At 40.1% G+C, this 22,389-nt stretch overlaps 1 protein-coding gene across 1 annotated transcript in view; it reads right to left on the bottom strand.

Moving 5' to 3' along the window:
• The window catches only part of RIN2 (Ras and Rab interactor 2), a 225,272-nt gene that overhangs the window by 171,930 nt on the left and 30,953 nt on the right, over positions 1 to 22,389 (bottom strand). Inside the window, exon 2 of the mRNA XM_045445438.1 lies at positions 6,471 to 6,594. The gene's annotated coding sequence lies outside the window, so the exon portion shown is untranslated. The remainder of the gene's footprint in view (positions 1 to 6,470; positions 6,595 to 22,389) is intronic.

Genomic DNA, 22,389 nt, shown 5'->3' with positions numbered 1-22,389 from the left:
TGACATGTAAATTATAAACCAATGTTTTCATGAAAGCATATTCTAGGGGCACCTGGGTGGCTTAGTGGGTTAAGCATCCAACTCTTGATTTTGGTTCAGGTCATGATCTTGCAGTCGTGGGAACTGATCCCCATGTTGGGCTCCGTGCTGAGCATGGAGTCTGCTTCGGATTCTCTCTCTCTCCCTCTGCCCCTCTCCCCCACTCTAGCTTTCTCTCTCTGTCAAATTAAAAAACAAAAAAGGTAGCATATTCTACACATATTGTTCTGCACTGTGCTTTTTTTCTAGCCAAAACCATAACTTGAATAGAGTTTCATGTCAGCACATTAACTCTCCCTCTTTTGGTAATGTTGTATAGTGTTTCATTGTATGTCTGTGCCAAATGTAAATAAATAACCATCCAAATGAATGCTCACCATTCAGTCTAAAGGCCTTCATGGTATTTAGCCTCTGCTGTGCTCAGTTTCAAAAGCTACAAATTCCTTCCTTCCATTCCCCCAAATCTCTGGAGTGCCCTATAGCAGATGCTAATAGCGCCTCACCATGTCCCCTCAGCACCTACCACTTCCACAGCTGTCTAGGGTTTTCACAGCAAGTACCAGTGGCACTCTTTCTGAAGACTGACAGCAGCAGGCTTGACTCACCCATGAGTGGACCAGAAGACCAGTGAGTCACTGGCCCTTGAAATGTTTCTCACCAGTGATGGATGGGAATTGGTGAATAAAATACCCCAGCAACCTCACTCCTTGGTGAAGCAACTCTGAGTTGAGGTCGAATACTCTCCCAGAGCTCGCCTGCAGGATGGAGCCCCACTTGCCCACAGTGGTAATCTGCCCATTAACACAACCGCTTTCCCTTCCCTGTCTCAATTACCCACCCCCACCATCCTTCCCACCAAGAAGTGACACTTAGTAATTGGCTCACACATCCGGCACTTTCTGCTCCACCCTTGTGCATTTATAAAAACAGAAACAAACCACTAAGTTCACAGGCATTTTGATTTAGTATTAATGAAGCATATGATTTCATGGGCTAATTAGAATGCTCTATTGGGACAAAGAAGGTGCCATCGTCAAGACGTTAGCATCAAGGTCTGTGTTCACTTGATTGCTCGGCTGCTACATGGACACAGTAAAAATAACTTATGAGCATTTGCAAAGATGTTTAATCGTTCAAGGCTTAGGTTTTTTTTTTCAGCAGACCTCCTTTACAGGGCCAAGAACACAACAGTCAAGCCACCCTGAGCATATGCTTTACGACTTACAACTCACAAAAAGCATAAAACGGCAAGTCTTTTCCATGCTAACTTGGAAAAAGTCCTGCAAATTTATGGCTGCAAATTCCAACCAACATAAAAGCTCTGCCTCCTCTCCTTCCAGCCAAGCTGCAGTCGTGCCAGATGAGAGAGCCAAGGCACTGAGAAAAGCAGAGAAATGAGATTTTTACAGGATTCAATCCTTCTCCTGAAATGCAGGAAAATACACCCATCAATATAATTGACAATTTATTCATTCCACTTGCTGCTCTTATCTCATTCTGACAAGCTTGAGCAACTGGCAGGGGCAGATGCCATTTAGGCAGCTGCCCAGGTGGTAACAAGTTGTCACGGTGGGATGGCAGAGCTCAACAGCTCCAGACACTTTGTGAGTCCACACTGAGACTTCATCGTAGGAGATAAGGCAACAATCTCCAGCTGAGGTCTGAGACAGCAAAGAGGTTTCTGGAACCTGAGGGTGTGCAGTTTTAAAGAACCATTTCATCTCCCATTAATTAGAAATTAGAATATTGTTAAAGATTTGGGACTTTGCCCAAAGTGATAACGAAAACTGGCATTGGTAAAACTTTTAAATTTCACATTGTATTTGCACAGTTTAGCAGCTGACCGAGGAAACACAGTAGAGTGCCTTACTGATTCTAAGCCACGGCCAGTAGCAGAAGCTTCTCCAGTAAAAGCAGAATATACCTCTCTGCCTCTGACCTTGGGTTTGGCTGTGTGACTTGCTTTAGTCAATAAGGTAATATAGAAAGGTCTATTAAGAGGCCTCTTGGGTTTCCACCTGCACCCCTATGCTTCTGTCACGGTCACACACAGAGTTTCCATTGAGTACCAGCTGCCCACAAGCCTGACATAGAATATGCTCAGGTGCACCAGGCCTGAGCCTAGACCTCAGCCAAGAGAGGCCAAGCCCAGCTGGACCTATGCCAGAAGCAGAGCCACCCAGCTGAGCTCAACCCAGATCAGCCAAACCCCAGCCAACTTTCAGTTGTATGAGCTAAATAAATGCTTATTATGAATTTTCCACTGAGGTTGGGGGCGGTATGCTGCACTGTGACTGGGACAGCTAATGCGGAGAACACAGGGGAAGTACAGGAAGCCAAGGGGAGTAATGCACGATAGCTTTTCCCGGTTTCCTTACCTGGACAAATGGGTGGCAACACACAGGATAGAGTGATGAAGTTCACAACTACTTTAAAAAGATCCCCATGATTTCTCTAAGAATACCCCAGCTTCCATGTCCTTTGGTGGGATGATTCCAAGATCTATCCTACACTGTCTCCCACAGATCCCCAGCGGGATTGAGCCCCGGTTTCTCAGTGTCACCCACTCATGGTCCATCTTGATGGCCTTACCCCTTCTCAATTCCACCCCTCTCCTTCCCTGTCTGAGCATCAATGCCCATATAAATATTTGCACATGATTCTTTTTTATATATAATTTTTTAAATGTTTATTTTTGAGAGAGAAAGAGAGACAGTGTGAGCAGGGGAGGGGCTGGGGTGGGGGGGGGGCGGGAAGAGAGAGAATCTGAATCAGGCTCCAGGCTCCCAGATGGCAGCACAGAGCCTGATGCGGGGTTTGAACTCACGAACCATGAGATCATGACCTGAGCCATGCTTAATGGACTGAGCCACCCAGGTGCCCCAGCACATGAATTCTTGACTCAAGCTAAGATACGGCACATTGTTACAAATAAAAACTAACATTCATCGAGCACTTGAATGTCCCAGAGACCATGATACACAGATGACTTCACTGCTTTCAGTTTTCTCCTCTGTAAAGTGGGGACAAAAACAGTGCCTCTCTACCTCTCAGGACTGTGTGAGGAAAGAATGTGTTACATGCCTAGAACAGGACATGACTCACAGCAAGCCATAAAGAAATGTTACTATTTTCAAGCAAGACTCGCTTATCTTTATTACTATCGGGCTTCTAAGCTGCATCTGCATGTTGGAAAGAACCAGGAGGACTGAGGAAAATACCTAGGAAAAAAGAATGACGAGGAGAGATAAATTCTTCACAAACCACTTTAAATTTCTCAGCCAGCTGATGGCAGCATGAGCCTTTAAATGGTGAGCAGGGAGAGCAACAGAAAGAATGAAGCATTCTCCACTGATTATATGTAATTAGTGAGACTCTGTCACATGGAGGAGAAACCCAAGAATCAGAGAAGATACAAGAGTCCAGGGGAAGACACCAGTCAGGTTGTGCTCTCGGTGTGCATGGCTAAGGCATGGGAGGCATTTCCAGAGGAACTATTTAGGATGGGCCCAGTAGTAGACTGAGGATTTTGGTCTGGTGAGCAGAGACCTAGGTTTGTTCTAGACCCTTCCAAAGCACCCTCTAGGTGCCATGAAATAGGGCACTCAAGCCCAGCCCCTAGGGCCTCAGGACTCAGCTGGGGTGAAGGGGGGTGGGTGGAGAGGGAGGGGGGTGGAAGGAGATGGATCACCCAGGTAGGACTGAAAATGACCCACTCCTGCTTACCCAGGGGAAGGCGGGGGTCATCCCAAAGATAGCTGCTTACTTGCTCCTTGACAAATTCTCCTCTGGTGATGCCATCCCACCAGCCCTGCCCTTCTGTAGCATGCTCCTCAGACCTGGATCCAAATGAAGGCCAGGCCAAGGGAAGGGAAGGGAGTAAGCCCCATGTTCTCTGATCACACCTGCATGGGGGCCACCATTTCTGTCAAACCTTCAGGCCACATTGGCATCACAGGATTCAGCCAAGTGTGCTGGAGAAGCCATTGCACAGCCCGGATTTGAACCCAGCCTTTGCCACTGCTCAACTGTGATTAAGGGCAAGCTACTTGATCTCTTAGCACTCAGTATCCCAATCTGTAAAGGAAGGATAATAATGAGCCCACCCTTATAGGGCTATTATGATGATGAAATATGACAATAAATGTTGTGGTAGTTTCAAGGGGCCAAGTGTTCATAAGCTGAAGCCTTCCTGAAATCCCATGGGAACAAAGAGATTAGGCAGACAGATCATTTGACCCTTCTTCTTCCTCTGAGGAGCCCTGCTGGCTCCCCCAAGTTAGACGTGAGAGTCACACCTTCATCACCTGCCACCCCCAGGTGGCAATGGGGGAGAGGAGAACAGCAAAAAAAAAAAAGAAAGTCTTTACTACCAACTATTCTCCCTGTGCTCTACTATGCCCGTCCCATCTCAATCCCCCTTTTACAGAGTTAGGCAGGAGGGGAACGGACAGAATGGCCCATGGCTCTTCTATTCTCTCCCCATCTCGGCTTCTTCTTGCTGTCCTCTCTTCTCAGCCTAGTTCCATTTTTCTCGTAAATTATCAACCATACACGTGGGTTCCTTTCTACCATTCTCTATCGTAATGCTGTTAATACCCGCAGTACAATATTAGCATTTCACGTGGTATTGTGGGTTGCAAAGACAGCCACATTTCTCCACCCTTCCTATAGGCCTGCTCTTTGCAAGACAGCTTTGCAGTTCCTCCCACCAATGGCTACAGTCTAGTTCTCTCTTCTTGAACCTGGATTGGCCTGTGACCTGCTTTGGCCAAAAGAATCTGGCAGATGCACACTGTGTCATTTCAAGCCCCAGACTCAAGAAGCCACGCATGCTCACTCTCTCGGAGCCCTAACCTGCGGGAGGATGAGAGACATGCAGAACAGAGGGGAGCCATCCCAGGGGAGGCCACCATCACCAACCTGGCAGCTGACTGAAGATGCTCATGTCAGCCCAGCTGAGCCAGCCAGACCAGCAGAACCCCACCTCAGTTGTCAACCTGCAGAGTCCCAAACTAAAAAAAAAAAAAAGGCTACTATTTTAAGCTACTACATCTTGGGGCTGTTTGTTAAAAATTTTTAATGTTTATTTAGTTTTGAGAGAGAGCACATCATCTGGGAAGGAGCAGAGAGAGAGAGAGAAGAGGATCTGAAGCAAGCTCTGCACTGTCAGCATAGAGCCCGATGTGGGGCTCGAACCCATGAACCATAAGATCATGACCTGAGCTGAAACCAGGAGTCAGATGCTTAACCGACTGAGCCACCCAGGCGCCCCTCGGGGTGGTTTTTTCAGGCAGCAAAAGTTAACTGATGGATTAGGCAATAAAAAATACAATTAAAGAATTAAACTTGTCTAACATTTTACATGCATTTATTTATCCTTCATCATAATAAAAAAACCCCTCCTACTTTGGTCCTGCTGCCGCCTCCATTATTATTGGAGCTCTGCATCTACTAAGTGTAGGGTAAAATGGTACACATTCTGGACAATGTAGAGATAAGATTTATTCACAGTTGTCAAGCAGCTGCAGTGGTATGTGTATGACTAGATATAAGGTGAAAGACACAAGTGCCACCATTCCAATGGGCTTCCTCACAAAATGGTGGCTGGTCTCAAAGCAAGCGTTCCTAGAGAATGAGTGAGCCAGGTGCAAGCCACGTCATCTTTGATGATCTGGCTTTGAAGTCACTCAGTGTCACTCCCACCACCCTCTCTCTGTCACTGAGTTCCATCCAGACTCCAGGAGAAGGAAAGTAGACTTCTGTGCCTGAGGGAGCATGGCAAGGTTCTAAGCAATATTGTTGTGGCCATTTGGGGGAAATACGATCTGCCAGTGACATATGCTGACATCTCTCTGATGCTAACTCTCTGTTATATGGACACCTAAGACACTATGAAAAAAAAAATAGATGAAAAGCAGGGATAGGAAGGGATAGGAAGAGAGGTTGTGCGAAATGTGTGAGAAAGGAAGAGAGAGAGCAGAGTAAGGCTTTTATGCTGGGATGGAGCTCCACCATCGCAATGTACTCTCAGTGAGTAACCAGCTTCTTTGTGCTCCCTGGTGGCCCATTTCTAAAATGACAACAACTGTACCTGGCTCATGGTGGTATTGTGAGAATTAAAAGGATTAATCCATTAAAGTGCTTAGAGCCTTGCCTGGCATGTATTTTGTGCTCCATAAAGTGAGTGGCTACAGTTTATGTTCTCAACCACCTTGGTGTTGGTTTGGCCCTGTGGCCAATGCATCATACACCGAATCCCTAAGATACCTGGAAACAGGTAAGCAGCTGCCCCTGTCAGAGAAGTCACACCCATACCAGCATATCAGAGCTAGAGCACACAACCTCTCCAACTGCATTGTAGAACCTTGGAAGCCAGAAAAATCCCTGGGGTGCCATGCACTGGGTTTTATAATCTCGATATTACATACCCTTCACATCAGCATGCCTCTGTCTTCCTCTTCAGTTCAACCCCAGCCTCCCCAACATTCCGAAGGGCTTGCACATTTTATCTCTTCCAGTAGAAGTTCAGAAGTCCGGATCTCTTATCTCCATCTACAACACACAGAACTGGCCATTTAGAGGGTTGGAAGCATTAAAAAAAATACCATGAAAAACTGCACAGAGGATTTGCCTCACTGGTTCTGGAAGGATGCACTCATAGCCGGGAGCCCAGAAAATGGCTTTTCCTTCCTTTTCTCACATTCAGTCCTACTCCTGGCCCTAAAGAAGGACTTTCTGGGGCACTTGGGTGGCTCAGTCAGTGAAGCATAGACTCTCGATTTCAGCTCAGGTCATGATCTCATGGTTCATAGAATCTGTGTCAGGATCTGTGCTGACAGTGCAGAGCCTGCTTGGGATTCTCTCTCTCCCTCTATTTCTGCCCCTCTCCTGCTCACATTCTCTCTCTCCCCGGTCTCTAAATAAACATTAAAAAAAAGGACTTTACCAGAATGTTCTTTAAATCCCTATGCCAATGCTAGAACTCCAAAATACTCTCACTTTAAAAAATGGAGTTAATTACCAACCAAGCTGTCTTCTCTTTCAGTTAAGTGTCATTTTGTTTTCTATTATCCCTTGCATCATATCAGCTTATACAGAGTCATGCAATCTTCCAGTCTGGGACTTTGAAGATGGGACCAGCCTGAATATGAAATTCCAAATTATCTCCATATCTCATTTTTTGTATCAATGCCTTAATCTTTCCAAAATCACCCAAGCACACAAATGTAGTCAAACTGCTCACAAACGAACAGAAACAAAACACAAATATTAGATCAAAGCTCAAGTCCCTTTGACCATCACCACTAACAACTGGAGCCCACATCCTCAACAGGGGTAGACACTGTTATAGTTTGGGATTAAATCTTTCCAGATCATTTCTGTTCATTCAAAGATTTAATCTCCGTCTCTCTCTCTTTCTCTCTCTCTCCCACACACATACGTACACATATATATTTCTTTTCTAAATAAATGTTCATTGTGTGTCATCCTACATCCACTTATTCCATGCTCCAGATGTCCTATAAAACCCCCTACATCAGTATGAGAAGACTCTTTCTCTCTCTTTTTGTTTTTTACACTTTGATAATATTTCATAGTTTCAGCTTCTCCATCAGGCTGTGTAAATGGACAGACTCCCTTGCCAGCACGTCCTCCAGGACACTCCTGTGCAGATGCCACATGCATGTCTTCGTTCTCTGGATGTGAGTTAGGCTCTAGCCTGAACAGCCTCCCTGACCCTCTTCTCACACTTGAGAAGTTTCAGCTCTCAGGCCTCAGGGCAACACATTTGATCTTGAATCCCAGCTGTGTTTCTCAGGCAATTCACTTAACTTGGGTTCCTTCTACGTAAAGTGGGGTGACTGGAATAGCACCTACTTCAAAGGGGTGTGCTTGTAAAGTAATCCATGGAAAGCACTGGCCCATTGCAGGTTACTTAGTGAATGCTCAATAAGTGTTTGCTGCTACCATTACCAATATCAATGGTCATCATCATGTTTTTTGGGTAACAATTTAAATCTCACTTTCTTTTTTAATTCAGGTTTTCCCCTGACTCTTATTTCACACTTAGATAAGATTATTGATAAATAGTCCCAATAAGTTTTAAGGGCCATTCACATCACATCACAATGTCTCCTAATCTTTGCTAATAGATATACAAGAAATAGGGAGTTAATTTACTGGCCCACTGTACTCACAGTGAGCCACACAGTCACACACAGCAAAGGAAGCCAGTGAGTTAAAAAAGGTTATCCTTATAAGGGACAGAAATTCAAGCGCTTCCTCCATTATATTATTTATATTATAATATTAAGTATGTAAACATAAAATAACTAGGTATAAATACCTGATTATCATGATCCTACATAATTATAAAACCCATATACGATTATAAGTCACGTAAGAACAAGAATGTAAACCAATACAATTAAAAGTAACAAGATTAATTTAATGTTAATTTGATGATGTGGTTTTGCTAAAACTCACTCTTTCTAACATAAATACAGCAGAGATTCATCTTCTGCTAACATAAGACTAACATAAGAGAATAAATCAACTTGCCTTAAAAATTTAAAAGAAAAATTGTAATAAGAGACAAAGAAGGATACTATAGAATCATAAAAGGAACAATCCAACAAGAAGATATAGCAATTGTAAACATACACCCAACATGGAAGCTCTCAAATATAGAAAACAGTTAATAACAAACTAACAAAATAACAAAGGAAGCAATTAATAGTAATACAATAATAGTAAGGGACTTTAACACTCCACTTACATCAATGGATAGATCATCCAAACAGAAAATCAACAAGGAAACAGTGGCTTTGAATGACACATTGGACCAAATGGATTTAACAGATATATTCAGAACATTCAATCCTACAACAGTAGTATATACACATTTTTTTCAAGTAGGCATGGAACATTCTCCAGGATAAATCATATATTAAGCCACAAAATAAGTCTTAAAAAATTTAAAAAGATCAAAGTCATACCATGCATCTGTTCTGACCACAATGCTATGAAACTAGAAATTTCATATGAAACTATGAGAGAAAAAATCAAAAAAGAGCACAAATACATGGAGTTTAAATTGCAGGCTACTAACCAATGAATGAATGGGTCAACCAAGAAATCAAAGAAGACACAAAAATGTTCATGGAGACAAATGAAAACAAAATAATCCAAAATCTTTGGGGTTCAGCAAGAGCTGTTTGAACAGGGAAATTTACAGCAATACAGGTCTACCTCAAGAAGCAAGAGAAGTCAACCCAACCTTAAACCTAAAGGAGCTAGAAAAACAAAAACAAAACCTAAAACCAGCAGAAGGAAGGAAATAATAAAGGTTAGAGCAGAGATACATGAAACAGAAACAAACAAACAAACAAAATCAGTGAAACCAGAAGCTGGCTCTTTGAAAAGATCAGCAAAATTGAAACAAAATTGAAAAACCTTTAGCTTCATTTATAAAAACAGAAATACAGAGAGAGAGAGAGAGAGAGAGAGAGAGAGGATTCAAATAAATAAGGACTCAAATAAATAAAATTAGAAATGAAAAAGAGAAAGAACCAACACCACAGAAATGCAAAGGATTATAAGAGAATATTATAAAAAATTATATGCCAACAAATTGGACAACCTGGAAGAAATGGATAAATTCCTAGAAACATATAACCTCCCAAAAGTGAATCAGGAAGAAATATAAAATTTTAACAGACTGATTACCGCAATGATGTTAAATCAGTAATCAAGAAACTCACAACAAATCAAAGTCCAGGACCAGATGGCTTCAAAAGGGAACCCAACATTTAAAGGAGTTAATACCTATCCTTCTCAAACTATTCCAAAAAATAGAAAAGAAAGGAAAACTTCCACATTTATTCTATGAGGCCATCATTACCCTGATATCAAAACCAGATGAAGACACCACTAAAAAAGAAAACTACAAGTCAATATCCCTGATGAACATAGATGCAAAAGTTCTCAATAAAATACTAGCAAACTGAATCCAACACTATGTTAAAAAAAATCATTCACCACAATCAAGTGGGATTTATTCCCAGTTGCAAAGATGGTTCAGTATTTGGAAATCAATCAAGGTGATACATTACATCATTAAGAGAAAGAATAAAAGCCATTTGATCATTTCAATAGGTGCAGAGAAAGCATTTGACAAAGTATAACATCTATTCATGATAAAGACCCTCAGCACTCAACAAAGTAGGTTTAGAGGTAACACACCTCAACATAATAAAGGTCATTTATGAGAAACCCACAGCTAACATCATAGTTGATGGTGAAAAACTGAGAGCTTTTCCCCAATAGTCAGGAACAAGATGTCCACTCCCACCGCTGTTATTCAACATAGTATTGAAAGTCCTAGCCACAGCAATCAGACGAGAAGAAGGAATAAAAGGCATCCAAATTGGTAAGGAAGAAGTAAAGTTTTCACTATTTTCAGATGACATGACACTATATATAGAAAAGTCTGAAGACTCCACCAAAAAACTACTAGAACTGATAAATGAATTCAGTAAGGTTGCAGGGTACAAAATCAATGTATAGAAATCCATCACATTTCTATACACTAATAATGAAGCAACAGAAAGAGAAATTAAGAAAACAACCCCATTTACAATTACATCAAAAATAATAAAATACCTAGGACTAAACTTAATCAAGGAGGTACTTAATCAAGACTTGTACTCTGAAAACTATAAAAAAAACGATGTAAGAAATTGAAGATGACACAAAGAAATAGAAAAATATTCCATGCTGATGGACTGGAAGAACAAATATTGTTAAAATGTCCATACTACCCAAAACAATCTACAGATTTAATGCAATCTGTATCAAAATACCCACAACATTTTTTCACAGAACTGGAAAAAACAATCCTGAAATTTGTGTGGAACCACAAAAGACACAAAATAGCCAAAGCAATCTTGAAAAAGAAAAATAAAGCTGGAGGTATCACAATTCCAGATTTCAAGCTATACTATAAAGCTGTAGTAATCAAAACAGTATGGTACTGGAGTGAAACCAGACACATAGATCCATGGAATAGGATAGAAATCCCAGAAATAAACCCATATATATATGGTCACTTAATCTCTGACAGAGGCAAGAATACGCAAAGGGAAAAAGTCACTTCAACAAATGGTGTTAGGAAAACTTGACAACTACATGCAAAAGAATGAAACTGGACCACTTTCTTACACTATACACAAAAATAAATTCTAAATGTATTAAAGACTTAAGTGTGAGACTTGAAACCATAAGTATCTTAGAAGAGAGCACACGCAGCAACTTCTCTGACATAGGCCATAGCAACTTTTTTTCTAGATAGGTCTCTTGAAGCCAGGGAAACAAAAGCAAACATAAACATTTGGGACTACATCAAAATAAAAAGCTTCTGCACAATAAAGGAAACAATTAAGAAAACTAAAAATGAAATGGGAGAAGATATTTGCAAATGACATATCTGATAAAGGGTTAGTACCCAAAATATATAAAGAACTTATAAAACTCAACAACCAAAAAGCAAATAATCCATTAAAAAATGGGCAGAAGACACGAACAGATATATTTCCAAAGAAGACATAGAGATGACCAACAGACACGTGAAAAGATGCTCAACATCACTGATCATCAGGGAAATGCAAATCAAAACTACAATGAGGTATTATCTCACACCTGTCAGAATGGCTAAAATAAAAAACACAAGAGATGAGGACTGAGTAATGTATAGAATTGTTGCATCACTATACTGTACACCTGAAAATAATACAACACTGTATGTTAGCTATACTGGAATTAAAATAAAATAAAAAAATAAAAAGAGGGGTGCCTGGTTGGCTCAGTGGGTAGAACATGTGACTCTTGATCTCAGAGTCATGAGTTCAAGCCCCACACTGGGAATTGAACTTACTTCACCAAGAAATAAATAAAAAGTTAAAAAAGAAATTACCTTTAAATGCAGTTTGCTGTGTGGAGAGGCTCGCAGTAGTGAGAAGCGACCCATAAACAGACCACCTGGGGAAACAGCAGACTCTGGGGGCCCATATCATGCTGACTCCAGGCTGTTCACTCACAGAGTGGAATGGTAGGTGGAATGCTCACACAATTCAAATTTTTCCAGTCTCTTTTCCACTCTCTACGTTCTCCCTCCACATTTCTGTGTTCTGAACTACTATGAAACTTTCCTTTTTTTTTTTTTTTTAAACCCCACTAGACCGCCCTTGTCCTTCACTTGGGGCAGACGTTATCTATGTTGTAAGACCTCTCTGCTCCTTCACTGTACTCTGCCGCAATTCCAATTTGTAGGACAACTTGGTCCCAAGGCAAATTAAATAAATGCAAACCCAAAGGCAGGCATTGGAATTATTTGACAGAACTTGGCTAGAAGGCTTGGCTCTTCCAAGGCTCTTGTCCCCAGCTACACATCTAAGAAGTCTCAAACATGCTTTGGTCACACCCCAAATCAATGACAGAATACCTGAGGATTGGACCTATGCAGCCCTATTTTCAAAGTTCACTGGGAAATTCCAATGGGCAGTGAAGGTTAAGGACCAGTGATCTAGCAATTAATGGCTTTCAAACTCTTTTGACTTCTGTCCATAGTAATAAATACATTTCACATCATGACTTATACCACACACATACATACAAAACAGAAGCAAACATTTTATAAAACAATACTTAGCTCTTACATTCTGATGTTTTCTATCCCACTCACTTGTATTTAAAACTTGTATTAAAACAAGGCTGGATGTGCCCCAACTTCCGACTTCACAATCCCTTAGATGATGCCTTAGATGATCCAGAATAGTTAACTAGTAAATGCTGTCCTCAGGATAAAGATATATTTCAGAATTTCCCAAAGAGGATGTGTGAAGCCCTAAGAATAAGTCCATATTTATAGATGCCCATTTTGAAAGTTATATTTCAAATTATAATTTTGGATTTTATAATCCAAATCTTTCATTTGACAAAACAGGAAAGGTCACACTCATACGTACATTCCCTCCAGTATGCACATATGCCTGTGTATTCATCTATTTGAAAAATCTTAAAACAGTTGCATTGTGGACCCCCAAATTTACAGTTCTTTGGGCTCAATTATTATGTTGCTTCAATGTGTGCAGCTCAGGGCTGCTGGTCTTAATTCTTCCTTTGCTCATGCACCATGGTGCATCACACAATATGGAGCCTGAAGTAGTATTTGCATTAATACTGTTGTTCTAGCATTCTGGCATCTATTTCTAATTTTGATTTAACAAAATAATACATCAGGGAGGCTGATAAACATATCTGGCCATCTGGAGAAGGGGATATGTCGTCACTACCGTATCTTAATAGTTACCGTGCTTCTTACATCAGACCAGAGTTTTAGGTGGCTGGTGCTCTTACTACATGGGCAAAATAGAATTAAATGTTGCTGCCAATATTCACTTTTCACTAATGTTGCTGCAGCAGCAGCCCTAAGTGCTTAAGATGTTTTTTGGGCCCCTAACGGGAAAAAAACCCACCAGGCAAAATGCTATTAGCCAGCTTCCGAAGGGGTTTTGAACTTAGAAAAATACAATTAACTTACCAAGCCCAAATAAATCTTGGAAGTATAAATATTAAACTGAATGAACAGTGGACTTATATGACATGTTGTAAAATCTTACATACAGAAACGTAAAACACCAGCTACATAAAGATCATTTTTATATAAGAAAAATGTAACTGCACATTAAAAAGAGCAGCAGGCTGACTCAGGCTTCCCATCAGTCGGAGCGAAGCAGCTGGAAGGATCTGGGAAGCTGTCCCAGCATTGCTGTGTTGGTTTTACAGAGTATGCACATAAGAGGCATTTCCTCAGCAAAGGGTATCTGTTTTCACTCGGTTATTGAACTTCAACATGGTGGTGTTCCTAAGACAAATGCAAATTCATTTCAAACTTGCATTGGTTGCCTAGCAAACCAGACTTTCTCGAGGGAATACTAAAGTGTTTCTCACCTTGACAACTTTAAATCATCTTAAATTTTTTTTAATCTCATTTCTCTGTGGAGAAAAGCTAAATTTGTGAGGAAGTGTCTTGATCACAACTATTTGTTAATTAAACAAATATAGATGAAGCATCTATTAGGTGTGATTGCACTGTGGGAAATACTCATCGGAAGCTCTAAAGCCCTTATAAAATATTTAAAAACTGAAACCCTCAAGGTAAAAGCAGATTGAAGAAAACAGGCTGCCAATCAATGTTACCAAAGTTAGTTAAGTGTTAAAAGAAAACATTGTTCCATAATCCTAATGAATTGGGAAATGTGGAGTTACACAAAGTAAAACAGGTTTCTTTGTTACAAGATTTCTAGAGCCTCTATGTGAATATGATCTGGAAGGGTTATGTTCCAGTATCTCCCAACATTCTTTAACATAAGTCAATATCTCAGGATTAGGCCAGCTGTGAAAGATGGTGATCTGGAGCATGTTTTCTCTCTCTTTTCCATTTCCTTTAAAGTAACTGTGTCAGAGAAAGGCACTGTCATCTATTTCTTTAGGGGGAAGGACAGAAAGAAAGAGCTCAAAGAAAACTGTGCTGCTATTATCAGAATAAGACCCTGTATGGCTGGGATGTCTAATACAGCTGCCAATAGCCCTACATGACTACTGATGGCTTGAAATGTGGGGAGTCTGAATTGAGTTGTGCTATAAGTAGAAAATATACACCAGGTTTTGAAGACTTAGTTTAAAAAATGTAAATCACTTCATTAAAAAATCTTTACATTGCTCACATGTTGAAATGGACATATTGAATTTATTACAGTATTAAAATTAATTTTACCTCATTTTTAAGAGCATTTTAAAACAAAACTACTAGAAAACTTAAAATGACATATGTGGTTCACTACTGAACAGCATTTCCTTATGGAATAGCCCTCAAAGCCTTACGGGTCACCACACCACATGGATATCCCCTTCCCCGTGGCTGGTGTGCAACACACACACACACACACACACACACACACACACACACACACACACACACACACAGTGGCTGCTCAGCCTAAACGCCTTACCCTCTACTGCCACCTCTTGGCTATAATCCTGCCCATCCTTTAAATCCATCTCGAACTATAGCAGGCAACTGCTGACATTTATTAAGAATTGATTACATGCAAGGCATCGTGTTAAGTACATTTCATGCGACTTTCTTAAGCCATTATAGCTGCTTTCTGAAATGGACAGCATTCGATTCTCATTTTATAGCTCGTGCTCATGGTGTGCACCATCAGCTTGTCCGTGGCAAAGCCCAGATTCATCTTTGCTTCATCAATCACCACTGCCCCACCTGGTGGTCCTTGCCATCATGCCCTAAGTCCGCTCTGAGTTCCTGAACATACATATCCCTCACTCCCTGGAATCCTTACTGCCCTTAGCTAATGCATCTTAATTTATATACCTTTTTCAGTGCATGGATTACTGCATTGTATTATAACTATTATTAATGTGTGTGATCCACATGATTCTCACTGAAGACCAAGAAGAATTTTGCTCATTTAAATCTTCATGGCAAATAACACTTTGAAACCTGTCAATATTTCATTAATGTGCAGCATATTATGTATTTAAACACATCATACACTCCTCTCACGCCGTTTACAAATGTAAATCTTGCTGTTGACATAAGAACTGGGTATATGGATGTGGATGGCCATTACTGACAGGTGGAATTTAAAAGCAAAACAAGAGACAAGCTGGAAGTCTGGTCTCCCCTTTGGTGGGGTAAACCTCTGAAGACCTTCCCAGGGCAGTTCCTCTACAAACAGTAGTTGCTCTCTCTTTCAGCTCATACTGTCAAGCTGACCCTGTCCTCTGCTCTGGTCTCGTTCTAAAAGAGATCCTCCCTCCACCTACCCCCACCATAGAACAGTGCCTGAGAAAAAAACTGATAGGGGTGGGAGAGAAGGAATTACTATAGTAATTAGGGGTAATTCCAAAACTTTAACATTTCTAGTAAGTTTAGAACACTTCTCATCCCTTCCCCATTTGTTGTCTGAAAAGGGCACAATAAAAGCAGACTAAAGTCATTGTACTGATAAGTCATTCCAAATGCTGGTATTTGCATGAAAATAGTAACATTTCCCAACAAAACATCTCCTGGTAACAGTTCTAGGAACATCAATATTCAAAGAAATATTTTTTTGGTAATAGAAAAATATAGTACCTATGAAAAACAAGGATTCAATTTGATTTATTTTTCATTCTCCTCACAAAGATTTTTGTGTTATGGAGAAAATTTAGGTTACCTCACATCACTTCAAAATGGACATGCTGGTTAATTTTCCTTAACCAGTAATCTGGATTTTTCCCTCAGAAGCCAGGTTGCCGGGTCCTTATGAAGTTTTCCTCACTTTCAGTGTACTCACATTCAAGTGTGAGGCATACCTTCTCTCCAGTTTGACCATTTTTTTTTCTCTGCAATGTTTTCTTTCAAAGGACAAGCTACAGAATTTATTGACCTTCAACAATCTAAACCTTAGCACGGGATCTCCAAATTAAATTCTTTGACCTTTGTTTAAATACATTTGATTAGGAACTCCTGGGTGGCTCAGTCAGTTAAGACTTCAGCTCAGGTCATTCTCTCACATTTTGTGAGTTCGAGCCCCACTTTGGGCTCTGTGCTGACAGCTCTGAGCCTGGAGCCTGCTTCAGATTCTGTGTCTCCCTCTCTCTCTCTCTCTGCCCCTCCCCCACCCCCGTTCACAATCTGTCTCTGTCTCTCTCTCTCAAAAAAAAAAAAAACATTAAAAAAATTTAAATACATTTGATTAGACAAACCATAAGAGACTCTTAAATACAGAGAACTGAGGGTTGATGGAGGGAGGTGGGTGGGCTAAATGGGTGATGGGCATTAAGGGGACACTTGTTGGGATGAGCACTGGGTGTCATATGTAAGAGACGAATCACTGGGTTTTAATCCTGAAACCAATACTACACTGTACAGTAACTAATTTGGATTTAAATTAAAAAAAAATAACAATATTGATAAACATAAAGTAGTACTAATATGAAAAATACATTTGATTAAATGAAATAAGATCCACAAGATTATTTTGAATAATTTTCTCATCAGTATGTTCACTATTTTGGAAACCCCTTATTTTCAGAAATGACTAGTATTTCTAGGAACATATATCTACCTGTAGTGATTTTTCAACCACTTTCTATTTCTATTCTGCCAATTAAAGAAAGGGGTAAGTAATTCATGTGTTTATTCAATTTTACAAACATTTGCTGGATTTTGTTCCAGGTCTAAGATGGACACTGTAGGGACACAAACAGGGTCCTGTTTTTGGATGTAAGCATCTGAAGGGGAGGCAAAGATGGGTGCAGGTTCAACTAGGGGAGCACGAGACAAGGCATTTAGTTTAGACAGAACCACCTGGCTAAAAGCAGACGTGCCAAGGCAGAGGCATGAGAATACTGGCTGGCCTTGGAGGAGAAAGGCATGAACTCAGGGGAGGGCTGCCATTGTATGATGGGAGCCACTGAAATCTGTCTGGGGGAGGGGTGCTGGAGGTGGAAGGATAACTTAGGGAAGTTAATGAAGAGCTGAGCTAGGGTATTATAACCTTGCTCAGAAAGAAGATGTCAGACACAAGAGCTCTTACACCAGATACAAGGAGGAAGCATCCATTATGGACACCAAGAGGATGAGGAAGTCAGAAGGGGCTGGTGCGGGCAGGTGGATGATTTTTTTTATGTTTGGATAAGTTGAGTCTAAGTGGAGAAGTCCAACACTAGTTGAAAAGTGAATAGGGCTAAATGCATAATCTCCATCAGGACAAACAGTCCCCTCTCCCAACCCACATATGCAAATACAGAATATAAGGAAGTGGTATGACAGCTGCCCTTGTGATTGATAAAGCCAAGGTCAAATTGCCTATGTGGGAAGGAAGCAACCTGACTTGCTGGGCTTATTAAGATAGAGGAATTGCTGCTGTGAGTAGGTGTATGATTATTTCATTTTTGGATGAGATGAGTCTGAGGTTCTGGGGAAGATCCTGATTAAGAAATCCAACAGGCAGTTATAGCACTAACACAGATAAATGGATAACTCTATGTCCAGAAAAGAGTATCCACAATGAAGGAGGTAATGGTCTCTAGAAGCCAGGTCACGCTGAAGTCTTCTATTTAATTCGGGGTACCACACTTTGGTGACAAAATTGGGGCCTCTGCAGAAGGGGAGAGAAATGAAATGTGTGGCCATGGCTTGGGGGAAAAGCTTGAAGGAGCTTTGAATGTGTGACATGAAGAAAAGGAAAAGCAGGAAAGACTTCTTCAGTCATGTGAAAGAGGAATCAGACGTGACCAGCAACAGCAAAGAGGTAGATCTAGGAACCAAAGGACAGATACTAGGGGAAAGCACATTCCAAGTCAAGGTAAGGACTCCCTGGCCAGCACTTTGGGATGGGGTGATTTCCTCATCCTTAAGGAAACTAAAGCTTAGACTATACAACAGCTCCAGAGGATGCTAGTGAGGGGGCTGAACAATATGGAGGAGAGCTCGATAACAGATGTCCCCATCAGTCCTATGACCCCATAGGAAGAGGCAGATTGGAGCAACAGATGCATGGGTAAGGGTCACTTACAGAGAGCAGACAGGTGAAGCTACAAGTAGGATGCCCAAGACACAGATTGCAGCAAGAGAAAATAAGTGAACTGAGAAAGAATCTGGTACAGAATGAGAGAAAAGAAGCTAGTGCAGACAGAAACATCATAAAAGAGTAGGAAGAAATTCAAAGACTGTCATATAACAAAAGACAAGGAAGAGGAAACGTTATTGAGGCATAGCTTATATATAGTAAAGTGCACAACTGTTAAGGTTGATTATTTTTCACACCATTCCAGAAGGTTCTCTCAAGCCTTCCCTATTCAATAAACCCAAAGAATAATCACTGTTTTGACTTGTGGCATAGATTAGATTAGCCTGTTTTTGAACTTTATATAAACAGAAGCATGCAATATGTACTCTTTGATTTCTTTAAGTCAACATTATGTCCATGAGATTCATCCATGATGTTATGTGTGAGTAGCTCATCCTTTCCCATCATTATGTAGACAATGGAAGTTTCCAGCTTTTGGCTATTTTGAATAAAGCTGTTATAAACAGTCTTGTACATGTGGACATAAGCACTCATTTCTGTTGGGTAATCTGCACAGTGTAATCTCTGTGTCATAGGACATATATATATTTTGCTTTAATCAATACAGCCAAACATTTTTTTCCAAAATCTTGTGCCAATATATACTTTCTCCAGCAATGTAAGAGAGTTACAATTTCTCTACATCTTCATTAACACTTTGTATGCTTTCGGTCATTTTCATTTCAGTCATCTTGGTGGGGTATATCACGATATACTATTGTGCTATTAATTTTAATTTCTCTGGTGAGAACAGCTTTTGCTAGAGATGAGGCCATCTATGGTTGAACATCATATTATCATGTATTTGGTAACCATGGTAATGCCCTCCTTTATAAAGTGTCTGCTCAAGTCTCTTGTCCATTCTTAAAGTGGATTGCCTGATATATACACACTTCTGAATGTGAGTCCTTGGTTGGATGCATATGCAAAAGATATTGCAAATATCTTTTCAAAGTTTGTGGCTTGCTTTTTTAATTCGTTTAAGAGCATCTTTGGATCAATAAAATTCTTAATTTTTATTCAGTAAAATTTATCTAGCTTTTTCATTTATTACGAGTTCTGTTTTTAAAACTTTTTGCATACTACAAGATCCCAAAGATATTCTTGTTTTCTTCTGGAATATTAATAGTTTTAGTTTTAACATTTAAGTCTATGGTTCATCTTGAAATAATTTTTGTGTATGACACGGGGATCAAGTTCAATTTTTTTTTCCTTACAAATATACAACTGACCTAGTATCAGCTATGGAAAAGACTCTCCTCTCTTCCTCTTAATTGTAGGGTAGCCTTCTGTGTAAGTCAAGTGAGTGCATATCTATAGGTCTGTCTCTGGATTCTCATTCCTTATCCATTGATCTATTATTAGACTATCCTTTTTTCAATGCTAAAATATCAATTATTTAGCTTTAGAGCAAGTCTTAAAACTAGTATGAAACTTCCAGATTTGTTGTGATTCTTAAATATTGCCTTGGATATTATAATTAGTTTTCATTCCCATTTAAATTTTGTAATCAACTTGTCAACTTATACAGGACAAAACACTGGGACTCTAATTGGAATTTCAAAGAATCTATAAGTCGTTTAAGGGACAACTGACATCTTTAAAATATTGAGCATCCCAATCCATGAACAGGGTGCATGCTTCTATTTTTTAAGATCTTAATTAATTTCTCCCAATGTTTGGTACTTTTTGGTGTGGCATTCTTGCACACCTGCTGTTAATTTTTTCCTAGGTATTTTTTATGGTATTTTTATATGGTAAACCATATATATTTTTTAACTTTTCTAATTGTTACTAGTATATTAATCTCTGAATGAGACACTTTTAATTGTTATTTTCTAATTTTAATAATTTTCATTTCTTTTTCCTTGCCTTAATGTCTGGTAAAATAGCCAGGACAATGTGGAATAAGTGATAGGATGACACGTGATATAAGATGGGAGTGACTATGGGTAGGGCATCCTTGTCTTGTTCCTTACACCAGAGTGAAAGCATCAGGATTCTACCATTAAATGTGGCTGGTACATAACATATATCAGACTAAGGCAGTTGCCTTTTAATCCTAGTTTGCTTTCAGTATTTTAAATTTAGATGTTAAATTCTACAAAGGAATCTTGATAACTTATTTGGACATTTCAGGAAGGGAGCATAGTACTCTGTTGAGTGAAGAACTGTCCCCTCTCTATTCGGGAAAGACAATCACCTTGGACAGCCACTAACCACACATCTGAGTCAGACACTTTAATCTCTGGATGGTTCTTAGTTCCTGTGTTTTATCCTCCCTTTTACTAGATCTAGGTCTCTGGATCTTGAGCTTAAAATCCTGACAGCACTGAATAATCTCTACATGCTTGACATTGTATTAAGCCATTCCCAGGTATTATCACTCAATCTTGTGACAACTTTTGTAACAACAGATGAGGCAATGAGAGCATAGTGAAATGGATTTACTGATCCATGGTCACGCTCCCATTATGCAAGGGAGCCAGCAACCAAGGCAGGCAGTCTGACTCCATTACATAGCCACTAAGCCATTAGGAATCAAATCTTCTTGCCCAACTCTTTGTTTGAGGTTACTTCTCTTAATTACGGCCTAGACCATTGGACACATTTCTTCACTATATAGCCAACAGGGAAGCTACTGAACTTCATGGACTTCCTCAGAAGGCCTTGAAAATAGCAGCCATGTTCTTAATTTCTGTGTTTTTAAAGCTTTATCCCATTTAAGAACAAAGTAAACAGTTCTCCAGCATTCTGTCCCATCACTTACTTTTGCCAAAAGCAATAGGTAAAGCTCTGCAACTACGAAAGAAAATTACCCGAAAATAACTCAACTGTTTCCCAGTGGAAACGTTAGTTTATACGCTCAATCTAGAGAGGTACATAATTCTTCTCAAAAGAGACACGTTCTGTTCTATCAACTGTTTCTTTAAAAATTATCCAAAACAAAACTACTGCAAAAGGTATTAGGCATACAAAGAATCCTTATTCCTTATATATTGAGGCTTCATTCATTCTAGTTATTTAACTACATCATAATAAACCACCACAAGACATAGTGACTTAAAACAATAATCATTTTATTATCTTTTTGGTTTCTGAGGGTCTGGAATTCAGGAAGGGTTTGGCTGGGTAGTTCTGGCTGAGAGTCCTGAATGTGGTTGCAGCCAGATGTTAGCTGGAGCTGGAACAAAGAGCCTGGGGGGTGGGGGGAGGGGAGGAGGAGGAGGATGCACAGCTGACACATTTGGAGACTGGCAGGGGATCTTTCTCTAACTTCCTATAGTTCCAGACTATTCAGTCTCTTCTCACGGACTACTTTGGGCTTCCTCACAGCATGGTGGCCTTGGACAGGTATAACTGCTTATATGGCAGCTCAGGGCTCCAACAAGAATGTTCCAGAAAGCAAAGTTGAAACTCTGTTACCTCTTCCAAATTATCCTCAGAAGTAAGGTAGTATTTTTTTCTGCCACATTCTATTGTTACAAGTGAGACACAAATGTATCCAGATACATAGGGAAGGGATTAGATTTCTCTCTTGATGGGGAGCTAACACATGAGTTTGGGCAATGATGTAGCCATCTTTGGAAAAATACAATTTGTCCCACAGTCCCAAGTTAGCCATGTACTGCAAATGTCACATATG

Source organism: Leopardus geoffroyi, chromosome A3 (assembly GCF_018350155.1).
Source record: "Leopardus geoffroyi isolate Oge1 chromosome A3, O.geoffroyi_Oge1_pat1.0, whole genome shotgun sequence".
NCBI classification, from domain to species: Eukaryota; Metazoa; Chordata; class Mammalia; order Carnivora; family Felidae; genus Leopardus; species Leopardus geoffroyi.
Note: the sequence above shows the minus strand (reverse complement) of the source record. Positions and strands in the feature narration are given on the sequence as shown.